Raw genomic sequence first — 15,380 nt, 5'->3', positions numbered from 1 at the left:
TTCTTAAGCATGCAAATATCATTTTTCAAAAATTTATTCTTTATTTTTTCTTTAAACAAATTATCATTTGTACTTGAAATAATTTTAATTAAAACATGGGGAGGAAAATTATGTACCTCACTTATCTAGAAGTCCGAATCCAAAGTTTGATCTCCCCCTTTACTTGAGCTCCCTTCTTCATATTCACTTGAGCTTTTCCCCTCTTCATTTTCGGATGAGGTGGAGGCAACATCATCAATTCCCATTAGAGCAAAATGAGACACATGGTGCTCTTATTCCTCCGATGACAATGGATCATCCCATGTTGCTTTTAGGTTTTTGACTTTCTTCCTTTTTTCTTTTGACTTCTTCTTCTCTTCCTTCTTCTTTTCTTCTTTCTTCTTCAAGAGGGGGCATTCATCCCTCATGTGTCCTTCTCCTTGGCAATTATAGGAAATGACTCTTCTTCTCCTACTCTTGCCTCTTGAACTCTTCCTAGCATGAGATTTATTAGTAGAAAAAGTTTTAAATGCTTTTCTTATCTTCTTTACCATATATGCCTCTTGATCGTTATCCATTGAGGCACTTGATTCTTCGGAGTTCGAAGATGGTGGAGATAGAGATTTCTTCTTCTTCTTCCCCTTTCCCTTATTTGCTACAAGGTCTACTCCTCTTGATCTATGGGCTTCTCCATCCAATCATTCAATCCGAGTCTCATGGAGCTCCATTTTTTAGAAGAATTCATCTAGAGAAGATTTTTCTAGATCCTTTGAAATATAATGTAAAACGAGTCTACAATTGAACTCCATGTCAAGGTTCTTGGGAAAGTATTTGATCCTGTCCGAACGCTGAATTAACGGACGCTGGGCACGTGGCGCTCTCCGGGTTGCTGATGAAGATCTCCGGCTAGTCTCACGAAGCTCCGGCGAACCTGCACAGAAGTCGGGCCGGGAAGGGGTTCCCGGCGGCGACCCTCCGACGCTCAAGTCAGGTAAGCAAGTGGTGTAAACAGTAGCTCCAAAGCTTGTATCTCGCGTACCTCCGGCGAAGTCTGCGGCTCTTTATATAGAGCGGTGAAAGAGCTTCTACACGCCCACCGAGGCGCGTACATGTCCGCAGCCCATACCTCGGTATGGGTTTGTCAGAAAGCTTACCTGACGCCATACTTCAACAGTCCCATCACGCCTTCGATGGGACAACAGGACACCCCGTTGTCAGTCTAGGAGTATGGGCTAGTCATATGACTTGACGGTTGTCAGCAGATGTTCGTCCCTATTTACCCACCGCCGGCCAGGACGTCCGTCTGACCGGCTAGACGAAGAGCGCCGTCCGGACGGCCATAATTCCCTGCACCGGACGGGCGGCTCACCCATTACGTCCTGCCTTCTCTTAGGCCTTCCACTCGGTCATTATCTACTGTTTCATTGAGCGTCGGAACCCCGATCCCTGTCAGGGTACCTTTTACTATCAGATGTTTACTGGCAGACCGATCGGCCTGCCCTTTTCTCATGAGTCCGGTCGGCTCACCCTTCTTCGACGGACCACCTGACCTTTTGACCTACACGTGGCGTTGACCCCTCGTTAGGGGATCCCGGGCTCTTACCACCGGATCACTTGCCTTCCCCTCGAGTCTAGTCGAAGGAGGCGAAGTCCGACTGACTGGACTGCCGATCTGACTGAGCAATGATCATTGTATTAGGCCGCTCGGCCAAGCATAGGGATACTCATCCGTTCGGCGGTATCTTGTCCGTGCCTTGTGTTCTCTTGGAATCCATGGCCGATGCTCTCCCTTACTACCCATCACGTGCGCCGCGCACGGTAAGGAGAGCTCATTAAATGTGGCCAGTATCCTGCTGACACGTGGCGATCGTGCGTTTGTCAGCGTATGACGGTGGCGTCACTTCCGATGGGACAGCCGCCGTTTGAAATGAACGGCTAGATGACGACCTTGATATCGGCAACCTGGATCGGACGGCTGAAATTAATAGCGGCCGCCCTTATAAAGCGCCGACTTCCGCTTTCCGCCGCATTTCGGCCTCATCTCCTCCCGACGTCTCGCTGCTCTTTTCTTCTCCGACGACCTTGCGTTCCTGCTCTCCGGCGACCTTACAGCTTCTTCCGATCATCTCCCTTGCTTGTAAGACTTCCTCTTCCTCGCTGCCTCTCCTTTCTTCTCTCCTTTAGCTATTTCTTTTATCATCCCGCACTCTTTCCTAGTTTTATTTTTCCTTCCTTCCATCACACGTCCATCCCTGGCCTTATACCATGACCAATACCTCACAGCCGACTGGCGGTGCTCCGAGTCTTTGGTATCCGACCATGGAAAGCCGGTTCGACGAGGAGGACGCCTTGCGCCTCACTCGAACTTATGATCTGCCGATCGACCACCAAATAGTGTTAGCCACACCGGCCGATCGGCCTCATGAACCGCCGCCCGACACCGTTCTTTTCTTCCGAGACCAATTTTTGGCCGGGCTACGTTTTCCACCCCACAAGTTCTTCTTGCAAATCTGCAATTATTTTCGCATTCCGCTTAGCCAGGTAGTCCCTAACTCCATCAGGCTGTTGAGCGGAGTGATAGTCCTTTTTAAGCTGAACAACATCCCACTCGACCCTAAGATTTTTCACTACTTTTTCTATCCCAAGCAAGCCGAGTGGGGTACCTTTATTTTCCAATCTAGGATAGGCTGCATCACCTCTAAATTTGCCGAGCTCTGGTTGCGCCGGCATCGCCGTCTACCACTTGGTACGAAAAGTTGGCCGCTCGGGAAAACGCACATAGAAAAAGTGCTCCTTCCAATGTTTATTGGAGCTCGGCATATTATCAAAAAAGATGAAACCTGGACGTTTATAGACGTCGGCTCGTCTCTCGATATTTAACATCGGAGCTCGACGGTCTTCCTCTCGAACATTTATAGACGCCGACTCGTCTATCGATATTTAACGTTGGAGCTCGACGGTCTTCCGCTCGGACGTTTATAGACGCCGGCTCGTCTCTCGATATTTAACGTCGGAGCTCGACGGTCTTCCGCTCGGATGTTTATAGACGCCGGCTCGTCTCTCGATATTTAACGTCGGAGCTCGACGATCTTCCGCTCGGACGTTTATAGACGCCGGCTCGTCTCTTGATATTTAACATCCGAGCTCGACGGTCTTCCGCTCGGACGTTTATAGACACCGGCTCGTCTCTCGATATTTAACGTCGGAGCTCGACGGTCTTCCACTCGGATGTTTATAGACGCCGGCTCCTCTCTCGATATTTAACGTAGGAGCTCCACGGTCTTCCGCTCGGATGTTTATAGACGCCGGCTCCTCTCTCGATATTTAACGTCGGAGCTCAACGGTCTTCCGCTCGGATGTTTATAGACGCCGGCTCGTCTCTCGATTTTTAACGTCGGAGCTCGACGGTCTTCCGCTCGGATGTTTATAGACGTCGGCTCGTCTCTCGATTTTTAACGTCGGAGCTCGACGGTCTTCCGCTCGGATGTTTATAGACGCCGGCTCGTCTCTCGATTTTTAACGTCGGAGCTCGCCGGTCTTCCGCCGGATGTTTATAGACGCCGCTCGTCTCGATTTTTAACGCCGGAGCTCGACGGTCTTCCGCCGGATGTTTTTAGACGCCGGCTCGCCTCTCGGTTTTTAACGCCGGCGCTCGACGGTCTTCCGCCGGGACGTTTATAGACGCCGGCTCGTCTCTCGATATTTAACGCCGGAGCTCGACGGTCTTCCGCCGACATTCATCGCTCGTCTCTCGATATTTAACGTCGGAGCTCGACGGTCTTCCGCTCGGACGTTTATAGACGCCGGCTCATCTCTCGATATTTAACGTCGGAGCTCGACGGTCTTCCGCTCGGATGTTTATAGACGCCGGCTCGTCTCTCGATATTTAACGTCGGAGCTCGACGGTCTTCCGCTCGGATGTTTATAGACGCCGGCTCGTCTCTCGATATTTAACGTCGGAGCTCGACGGTCTTCCGCTCGGACGTTTATAGACGCCGGCTCGTCTCTATTTAACGTCGGAGCTCGACGATCTTCCGCCGGATGTTTATAGACGCCGGCTCGCTCTCGATATTTAACGTCGGAGCACGGTCTTCCGCCGGACGTTTATAGACGCCGCTCGTCTCGATATTTAACGTCGGAGCTCGACGGTCTTCCGCCGGACGGTTATAGACGCCGGCTCATCTCTCGATATTTAACGCCTGAGCTCGACGGTCTTCCGCCGGACGCTTATAGACGCCGGCTCGCCTCGATATTTAACGCCGGAGCTCGACGGTCTTCCGCCGACGGTCTTCCGCCGCCTCGTCTCGATATTTAACGCCGGAGCTCGACGGTCTTCCACTGGATGTTTATAGACGCCGGCTCGCCTCGATATTTAACGCCGGAGCTCGACGATCTTCCGCCGGACGCTTATAGACGCCGCTCGCTCTCGATATTTAACGCCGAGCTCGACGATCTTCCGCCGGACGCTTATAGACGCCGCCTCGCCTCGATATTTAACGCCGAGCTCGACGGTCTTCCGCCGAACATTTATAGACGCCTGCTCTCCTCGATATTTAACGCCGAGCTCGGCGCCCGCTGACGCTTATAGACGCCTCGCCTCTCGATATTTAACGCCGGAGCTCGACGGTCTTCCGCCGGATGTTTATAGACGCCTGCTCGTCGATCTTTAACGCCGATTGCTCCACTAGGCCGACCTCGACGATCGCCGGAACCCTTGGCCATCCTTTGAATTAATTTCGCTTCCTACAAGGACACGGGCGACTAGCATATACACAAAATGAGTTACATTCGTGCACCTTTCATCCATTCGATAGGATTGGAGATGATTTGCACTCCACGGTCGATCCAGCTGCCGCCCGTCTTCATCCTCCAAATAATATGCGCCCGAGCGGAGCTTTTCAATAACCTTGAAGGGGCCCGCCCACGGTGCCTCCAGTTTGCCGACGTCGCCGACCGGCTTGACTTTCTACCAGTCAAGATCGCCGACCTGGAATGATCTGGGGATTACACGGCGGTTGTAGTTTTGCTTCATCCGTTGCCGGTACGCCATCAGCCAAACGGACGCCTTGGCTTTTTCTTCTTCGACCAGGTCCAGCTCCATGTTCCTCCGCTCGGCGTTGCCCTCATCATAGCTTTGGATCCGAGCGGATTCGACTCCGACTTCAACAGGAATGACCGCTTCGCCGCCATACACCAGGTGGAAAGGCGTGACGCCTGTCCCTTCCTTTGGAGCCGTTCGGATGACCCATAAGACGCCCGGCACTTCATCCACCCAACTCCCTCCCAAATGGTCGAGCCGAGTGCGTAAAATGCGAAGAATTTCCCGATTGGCTACTTCGGCTTGACCGTTGCTCTGGGGATAGGCCACGGACGTGAAGTGTTGCTCGATGCCGTAGCTTTTGCACCAATCCTCTAGCATATTCCCTGTGAATTGCCGCCCATTGTCGGAAACCAATCGGCGAGGGATCCCGAACCGACAGATGATGTGTTGCCAGATAAATTTTTTGACCATCTGTTCGGTGATCTTGGCTAGCGGCTCGGCCTCCACCCACTTGGAAAAATAATCCACCGCTACTAGCAAAAAGTCGCCATCCGAAATGGACCGACAATATCCATTCCCATTGATCGAACGGACACGAAATCGTTGATGCCTTCATTTCCTCCGCCGGTGGTTGAAGTTATGGTACTTCGGCATGAAAGGCACGTCGACACGGTCCGAGCGGCGTCTACTTGTAAAGTCGGCCAAAAGTATCCAACCTAGCGGGATCTTCTTAGCTAGTGCTCGTCCGGACCTCCCCACGATCCTTGATGTACTTCTTGGATATGTCGAGTCCTCCGAGCTCACGATTTCAACAACGGGCGTGAGAAAGCCTTTTGTAAAGTGATCGGCGATGAGTGTGAACCGACCGGCCTCCTCCTTAGCAACCGAGCTTCATTCTGATGGTGTGGATCCCGAGCGGAGGAACTCTATGATGGGTGTCCGCCACCGCTGGAAATGTGAGGCCTTCCATCCCGTCGACATGCGCCACCAATAGTACTTTTTAATTGGTCACTGAATGGCGACCGACGTTATTGAGCTTAGAGTTTGGCTAACTCATCACCGCTTGATTTTCTCGCCTGGGTATCTTCGACAACAACTTCTAAAATTGGCTTGAGCTCTCAAGGCTTCAGCGAGAGCTTGAGCCGAGCACTATTGATTTCAAGGTACTAGAGAGCCACCGAGCGCCACCGTGAACCGAGTGAGCGTTACCTCACCGGCCCCACATGCCGGGCACTGCAAGCCATGAGGGTCTCATACTGCTCATTGTTGGTAGCTTTATAATCCAACAGGACGGATAAGTGCATCTTTCTTCCCGAGGAGAGCAACAATATTCCAATCTCGCCCGAGCCGAGTGGACGACCCATCCACATATATTCTCCACATAGCTTCCTGCTCTGGCCTCGTGATAAAATCGCCAAGGATTGCGCTTTGATCGCCGAGCGGGGATGGTATTGGATGTCGAATTCACTTAACTCTGTCGTCCACTTGATGAGCCGCCCGGACGCTTCTGGGTTTAGTAACACACGACCGAGCGGGCTATTTGTTTTGACAATGATGGGATGCGCCAGGAAGTATGGACGAAGGCGCCGAGCAGCAAGGACCAGAGCGAAAGCCAGCTTCTCGAGCCCAGTGTAGCGAGATTCAGCATCTTTTAAAATGTGACTAAGGAAATACACAGGCTCTTCTCCGCTCGCCCTCACTAAAGTCGAGCCGACCGCGTGCTCGGTTGAAGACAAGTACATATAAAGTGGCTCACCCGCGGTCGGCTTGGCCAATACCGGGAGAGAGTTCAGATATGCCTTCAAGTCTTCGAACGCCCGGTCGCATTCTTCATCCCAGTGAAACTTAGTGGCCTTGCGCAAGATTTTGAAGAAAGGGAGGCTTCGGTCGGCGGTTTTGGAGATGAATCTGGACAAAGCAGTTATCCGACCGGTCAAACGCTGCACTTCCCTTATATTTCTTGGAGGCGGCATGTCTTGGAGAGCTTTCACCTTGCTGGGATTTGCTTCAATTCCCCGCTCGGTCACTATGTATCCCAGAAAACGCCCTCCTTTTGCTCCGAACAGGCACTTCTGGGGATTTAGCTTGACTCCATATTTGCGCATCGTTCGGAAGGTTTCCTCCATATCTTTGAAGAGATCGGCCGCTCGGACGGATTTGATGAGAATGTCGTCTACATACACTTCCAGATTTCGCCCAATCTGCTCTTTGAATACTTTATTCATCAAGCGCTGATATGTGGCTCCCGCATTCTTCAATCCGAACGACATCACATTATAGCAATATGTGCTGTCGGCCGTGATGAAGCTGACTTTTTCTTGATCCTCACGGGCGAGCGGCACTTGATGATAGCCTTGGTAAGCGTCGAGCATACATATTAATTCGCAGCCGGCCGTAGAGTCCACCAGTTGATCTATCCGGGGCAGGGGATAAAAGTCTTTCGGACAAGCTTTGTTGAGATCCCTGAAATCCACGCATACTCTCCACTTGTTGCCCGGCTTGGAGACTAATACTACGTTCGCCAACCAGCTTGGGAACTGCACTTCGCGTATATGGCCGGCTTCTAGAAGCTTCTCCACCTCCGCCCGGATGATGGCATTCTGCTCGGCGCTGAAATCTCTTTTTCTCTGCTTGACTGGCCAAGCGTCCGGTCGGACGTGGAGCTCATGCTGCGCAATACTTGGTGAAATCCCGGGCAGCTCATGTGTCATCCAGACAAAGACATCATGATTTCTCCGGAGACATTGGATCAGCTCCTCTTTCTGCTTCTCCTCCAAATCGAATGCAATAAAAGTCGTGGCCTCCGATCGGGTTGGGTGAATCTGCACTTCCTCTTTTTCTTCATAAATTAAAGAGGGTGGCTTTTCAGTGATGGCGTTTACCTCAATCCGGGGCGCCTTCCGAGCGGAATTGGCTTCTGCTCGGACCATCTCAATGTAGCATCGCCGAGCTGCTAGCTGATCTCCCCGTACTTCTCCCACTTTTTCCTCCACGGGGAACTTGATCTTCTGATGGAAGGTTGAGACGACCGCTCGGAATTCGCTGAGCGCTGGTCATCCCAAAATGACGTTGTAGGACGAGGGAGAGTCAACCACCATGAAGTTGTTGTCCTTGTCCTCCTGAGCGGCTCTTCTCCCAGCGAGGTAGCCAGCCGGATCTATCCGACTGGCTGAACTTCGTTGCCCGTAAACCCGTAGAGCGGAGTTGTCATGGGTAACAGCTCGGCTCGATCAATTTGCAGCTGATCGAACGCCTTCTTGAATATGATGTTGACTGAGCTCCCTGTGTCAACAAATACGCGGTGAATAGTGTAATTGGCTATTATCGCTTTGATGAGCAGAGCATCGTCGTGGGGTACTTCAACTCCTTCCAAGTCCCCGGGCCCGAACTAATTTCGGGTCCTTCCGCTTGTTCTTGGCTACAGCCGACTGCATGAATCTGGAGCTGTCGGACGCTTGCCTTTCTAGCTCGGTTGAAGTCTCCTCCGGTCGGCCCGCCAGCAATAACGTTAATCTCGCCTCGGGAAGTATTGCTTCTATTTTCCTCTTCCCGAGCGGACGGTCGGGACCGTTCTCTGGACGCTCGGCGATTCTCCTGCCTTGGAGAACGATGCCGATCGGGAGTCTGTTGCTGCTGTTGCCTATCAGCTCGCGTCCGATCGGCTTCATGAGTTCTCCTTCGCCTGTCGACTGAGGGAGACCGTCGTCCAGCATTCCGGGGCACAGGATGAGTCACGAAGGGAAGACTTCGACAATCCCTTGTGTTGTGCGTATCTGTCCGGTGGAAGGAGCAGAACATCGGGGTCCATCTCTTCTTTGGCTTGGGCCGGGCGGCAGCTACCTCTTGCACCTGGGACCTAGCGTGGGGGGATCGGATTGCTTCGGCTCTTGGTCCTCTAGGAGGCTGATGAGCGGCGTGCTGTTTTCGCTCGGCAGGGGGAGCCCGCTCGGTTGGAGTTTCTTTTTTCCTGGCTGCTTGCGCTTCTTCCACGTTGATGTATTCGTTTGCCCGGTGTAGCATGTGATCATAGTCTCGGGGCGGCTTTCGGATGAGTGATCGGAAGAAATCTCCATCCACTAGGCCTTGTGTGAAGGCATTCATCATGGTTTCCGAGGTGGTCGTTGGAATGTCCATCGCCACTTTGTTGAACCGCTGGATGTAAGCTCGGAGCGATTCACGGGCTTCTTGCTTGATGGCGAACAGGCTCACGCTTGTTTTATGGTAGCGTCGACTGCTCGCAAAATGGTGGAGGAAGGCCGTTCGGAACTCCTTGAAGCTAGTGATGGATCCGTCCGGCAACCTCCGAAACCACCGTTGAGCCGATCCCGATAGAGTGGTAAGAAAAACTCGGCATTTTACTCCATCTGTGTATTGATGGAGCGTAGCTGTGTTATCAAACTTACCCAGATGATCATCTGGGTCGGTTGTCCCATTATACTCGCCGATCGTCGGAGGCACATAGTGCTTCGGCAGAGGATCTCGCAGAATAGCCTCTGAAAATTGGCGATTAATCCTCTCGGGTGATGCGTCCGCTCAGGGGGCTTTCCCCTTTCTGTCCTCCCGTCTAGGCATTTCATCCGAAGAAGATCCCCTATCTCTATGAGCTGGTATGGCTTCAGGGGTGCGGAATAGGGCTTTATGAAATGTAACGGTGGCCGGTGGTGCTTCCGCTCGACCACCAGACGCTGATGTTGCTTGCTGCTCCGGCCGCTCGGCTGTGGCTTTCTGTTTTTGCTCCATGAGCTTGGCGGCCCTTATCTCGATCAGAGCGTCGAGTTCCTCGTTTGAAAGCGTCACCGTGTGTTGTCGTCCAGCCTCGTCCATTGTTCCCGTTCGGATGCAGGAGCGTTCCCACAGACGGCGCTAATTTGATCCTGTCCGAACGCTGAATCAACGGACGCTGGGCACGTGGCGCTCTCCGGGTTGCTGATGAAGATCTCCGGCTAGTCTCACGAAGCTCCGGCGAACCTGCACAGAAGTCGGGCCGGGAAGGGGTTCCCGGTGGCGACCCTCCGACGCTCAAGTCAGGTAAGCAAGTGGTGTAAACAGTAGCTCCAAAGCTTGTATCTCGCGTACCTCCGGCGAAGTCTGCGGCTCTTTATATAGAGCGATGAAAGAGCTTCTACATGCCCACCGAGGCGCGTACGTGTCCACAGCCCATACCTCGGTATGGGTTTGTCAGAAAGCTTACCTGACGCCATACTTCAACAGTCTCATCACGCCTTCGATGAGACAACAGGACACTCCGTTGTCAGTCTAGGAGTATGGCCTAGTCATATGACTTGACGGCTGTCAGCAAATGTTCGTCCCTATTTACCCACCGCCGGCCAGGACGTCCGTCCGACCGGCTAGACGAAGAGCGCCGTCCGGACGGTCATAATTCCCTGCGCCGGACGGGCGGCTCACCCATTACGTCCTGCCTTCTCTTAGGCCTTCCGCTCAGTTATTATCTACTGTTTCATTGAGCGTCGGAACCCCGATCCCTATCAGGGTACCTTTTACTATCAGATGTTTACTGGCAGACCGATCGGCCTGCCCTTTTCTCATGAGTCCGGTCGGCTCACCCTTCTTCGACAGACCACCTGGCCTTTTGACCTACACGTGGCGTTGACCCCTCGTTAGGGGATCCCGGGCTCTTACCACCGGATCAGTATTGATGGCTTTCATTATGATGTCTCAATTTGTAAGTGTCTCACCTACACTTGTTAGTCCATTTAAAATTTCCTTAATTCTAGAATGTAAAATTGATACATTTTCTCCTTTTTCAAGCTTGATATTGGTGAGTTGAGTTCGAAGGAGGTCTCTTCTTGCTAATTTTGCTTTCGATGTCCCTTCTGTTGGTTGCTACACCTGGATTTCATTCTGTTTTCCCTGTACAAAAATTTGTACAAGCACAGAACTTAACCTAGCTATCCATGTGCTCTACTGAAGTTAAACTTGGATTGCAAACGATGCTTAACATTATTAATCCAAGTTTCTCTTCAGAAGTTAAACTTGGATTGGAAACAAAACTTAACATTTTTACTCCAAGTTTAACCGAAGTGATCTTCCTAAGTTAAACCATATTACAAAATTTGATTAAATATCTAGTTCAAAGATTGGCTTCCAGGTTAAACATGGTGAGGCACTAGACCTTCTTGGTTATGAGATCATCCACCACTTCCTAGACAAAGCCTTTCAAAGAAATTAAATATTTAACTTCTTACAGTAACCCTAGGTTTAACTACAGAGACCACAATAGAAACACAAGATCGAAACGTAAAATCGAAATACAAAATCGATAGCACGAAATGGAAACATAAAATCGCTAGCCTCTTGTGTTGGTGTTTCAGAATCCAAGCAAAGAAAAACTAACTAATTAATTCGAAGTGGAAACCATTAATTAGTTATACCTTTCTTTGTAGCTAAAAACCTCTTGATCTTATGTTGTATTCCTCACCTCCTCTTGGACATTGTGTGGGCAAAGATCTACCAAGATGGAATCCACCTGAACCACTTCTTCTCCTCCAAGACTCTCGAGCCACCAAGGGATGCCAAAATAGGAAACTCCTTCTCTTCTTCTTCCCCTCCAAGCAACCGGCCACCTAGGTACTTCTTGTCTTCTCCTTCTTCTTCTTCAAGCACTGGCCTTAGAAGGAAGAAGGGAATATAGATGTCGCCGGCCTTAAGGGAAGAGAGAAGGAGAGGGCCGACCACAAGCAAGTAGAAGAGGAGAATAATAATATGTGTTACACCATAAGACATCACCTCGTCTTCTTTTATAATCCTTGCTCATGGCAAAAAAGGAAAGTTTTAAACATAATTAAACCTTCCTTATTTATGGTCTCCTATTTAAAAGGAAATTTTAACAATAATTAAAATCTCTCTTTTCTAAATTTCTTATTGTACATGGCAATAAAGGAAAGTTTTAAAATTAATCTCTCTCTTTTAAAACATGTAGACAACTACAAAAAGGAAAGATTAATTAAAACTTCTCTTTTTAAATTATGTTTACAAAAAAGAAAAGTTTTATCAAAAATTAAAATCTCTTTTTTAAACATTATAGATAACTACAAATAAGGAAAGATTTTAACAAAATTAAAATCTCTCTTTAATCTTTTGTAGATAACTATAAAAGGAAAGATTTTAAAATTTTAAAATCCTCTTTTAAAACCATGAGGATGGCTATAAAAGGAAATTTTAAAATTAAAATTTCTCTTTTAAATCCCTTCATGAATGGCTACAAAAGGAAAGATTTTAACAAAATAAAATCTCCCTTTAATCCTAGTGGTGTGGTCGGCCCCATGCTTGGACACCAAGCATGGTTTAGCCGACCACCTCTTGGGCTCCAAGTTGATGCTTGGCTGGCCCCCTTGCTCCAAGCAAGGATGTGTTCGGCCCATTACTTGGGTAAGAAGTGGACTTGGTGGATACAAGGCTTAATAGAGGCTACAACAGGGACTGAGAGGAGAAATTGATTTTGGTCTCCCGATGAGCTTAAGCTTCTTGTGTTCGCCCCGAACACCCAACTCAAGTTCATCAATAATAACTCATACCACTAAAGAGTTATTATTGAACTACCGCACCAATCCCAAATTACATTATGGGCTCCTTCTTATTATGAGTGCATTAATCTCCCTATGTTTAAGATATCGAATGTCCATTAATTAAATGAGTTACTGACAACTCACTTAATTAATATCTAGCTCCAAGAGTAGTACCACTCAACTTCATTGTCATGCCGGACTAGGTCCACCTGTAGGGTTTATATGACAATCCTTATGAGCTCTTCAAGGGGACATCATCAACCTAGATTACTAGGACACAGTTTTCTTCTATAATCAACAACACACCATAAAAATAATATTATTTCTCAATTTATCGGGTCTATTGATTTATCGAACTAAATCTCACCCATTGATAAATCAATGAAATAAATACTAAGTATATGTGCTTGTTATTATATCAGGATTAAGAGCATGCACATCCATAATAACAGAGGTTTTGTTCTTTTATGTAGTCAGTATAAAAAGAAACAACCTCAAATGGTCCTGCTCAATACACACATAGTGTATTAGTGTAAGTTTATAGTTAAGATAAACTAATACCAATTTACACTACAACCACTCCAATGGTTTGTCCCATTCCATCTTGGTTGTGAGCTACTATTTATAATTTATAAGGAACTGATAACATGATCTTCTGTGTGATACCACACACCACGTTATCTACAATATAAATTAAATGGGCAACTACATTTAACATAAATGCAGACATTTGACCAATGTGATTCTTATTTTATATAAAAAGCTAGGCTTTTAGTATACATCCCAACAATCTCCCACTTATACTAAAAGAGTATGCTGCCATATATACTGCCATACATCTGATTTTCATCCTCTCAACATGCCCATCAAAAGCTCTCGCTGGAAAGGCCTTAGAGAAAGGATCTGCCAGGTTATCTACTGATGTAATCTTGGCGACAACAAACTCTCCTCGTATTAGGTGGTACTTGCGCTCTATGTGTTTACTTATCTTATGTACTCATGGTTCCTTCGAGTTTGCTACTGCACCACTATTATCACAATAAATTATAATAATTTTAGGCAAACCAGGAATCACATCTAAGTCCATTATGAAGTTTCTGAGTCATACAACTTCTATGGCTGCCTCCGAGACTGCCACATACTCAGCTTCCATGGTGGAGTTTGAAACACATTTCTACTTAACACTCCTCCATTGTTATGGCTCTACCTCCTAAAGTAAATACAAAACCCCGAGGTCAACTTACCATTGTCCCATTCAGTCTGAATCCGTGTAATCCACAGGGAGCAAGTTATCTGCTTTGTAAACTAGCATATAATCTCTAGTCCTTATACACTTTTACGACAGTCCAATGTCCCGATTCTGGGTGACTTTGATATCTGCTAACCATGACCACGGCAAAATAGATATCCAGTCTCATACATAGCATTGCATACATTAAGCTACCTACAGCCGAAACATAAGGAACCGTCTTCATCTCCTCTATCTCCTTTGATGTTTGAGGAGACATCTCTTTAGATAAGGGTACTCCATGCCGAAAAGGTAAGAAATGTTGGAGCAATCCCAATGGTCCATGCGACCATGTGTTTTGGTGTTTGGGCAAAGAGTTTAAGTTAGGTTGACCCTTGTTATTTGATATGTGTACTTGAGTTGTGCAGGACTGCAAGATACACATGTGACTCAGGTTGACGGCTTCGGGTCCAGTGAAGGATGGAGCATCTGAGGGACCGTGGACAAGGCAGCAAGGACAAGGGGCGAGGGAAGCGACTTCGAGGCATACATGAAGGATGACATTGGGGACGAGCCACGGGCTTGAATGCATCCAAGGGATGAGAGCCAAAGGAAGTAGGCGTGAAGGCAAGAGGTCAAGGCTGTAAAGAACCGTCAAGTGAGTAATAAGGGTGAGGGTACGAGTGCACGAGAGATTGTACTCGGAGTAAAATCCTAGTTTTAGGGTTTTACTGTAGCGCTACTGTAGCAGTCGACTGGTGCAGTCGACTGGGTATTTCGACAGAGGGCAGTCGACAGCATGTTTTAGCAGTCGACTGCACCAGTCGACTGCAAGTTTTAGCAGTCGACTGGTATCGAGCCGTTGGGATGTAACGGTCAAATTTCCACAGAGGGCAGTCGACAGCATGTTTTAGCAGTCGACTGCACCAGTCGACTGCAAGTTTTAGCAGTCGACTGGTATCGAGCCGTTGGGATGTAACGGTCAAATTTCCACAGAGGGCAGTCGACTGCATGTTTTGGCAGTTGACTGGTAGGCGGGGTTTTCAACCCGCAGCCTATATAACCAAAGCTTGGGAGCTTGGTTATAGTTAACGAAATAGAAGTGGTTAATCTTTATTAGTAGTCCACCTGTGCCCTAGCTTGTAAAGAGTCATTGGTGAGAGTTGTGGTGAAATTTTTCCACCCACAAGGAGCTACGTGAGCTAGTCGGAGGTTTTCCGGGGAGTAATCCATCGACGGATAGGGAGCGTCCACCTCAAGGACATGCCGTGGAGTAGGAGCTTTATCTCCGAACCACGTAAATGATAGTGTAGCTTGGTTTACATTCTTTCTTGTCTTTAGTTTAATTTCCTTTTGCTTGTTTGTTTTGTATATTCCGCTGCGCATACTAACAAGTGTAGGAAGATCAATCGATTTAGGGACGTCGTCTATCCAACCCCCCTTCTAGCCGACCACCGATCTCTTACAAAAAACCTTTCTTGGAGTTTTGCACGCTAAAATGAGCAAGGATAGTATTGATGTATGAAGCTTAGGATAAGGACAATATCCTTTTCTTGCGATCCCTTATTACTTTGATCCCAAGAATTTGTCCACATTCTCCCAAGTC

Source organism: Zingiber officinale, chromosome 6B (assembly GCF_018446385.1).
Source record: "Zingiber officinale cultivar Zhangliang chromosome 6B, Zo_v1.1, whole genome shotgun sequence".
In the NCBI taxonomy this organism is placed as follows: Eukaryota; Viridiplantae; Streptophyta; class Magnoliopsida; order Zingiberales; family Zingiberaceae; genus Zingiber; species Zingiber officinale.
Note: the sequence above shows the minus strand (reverse complement) of the source record.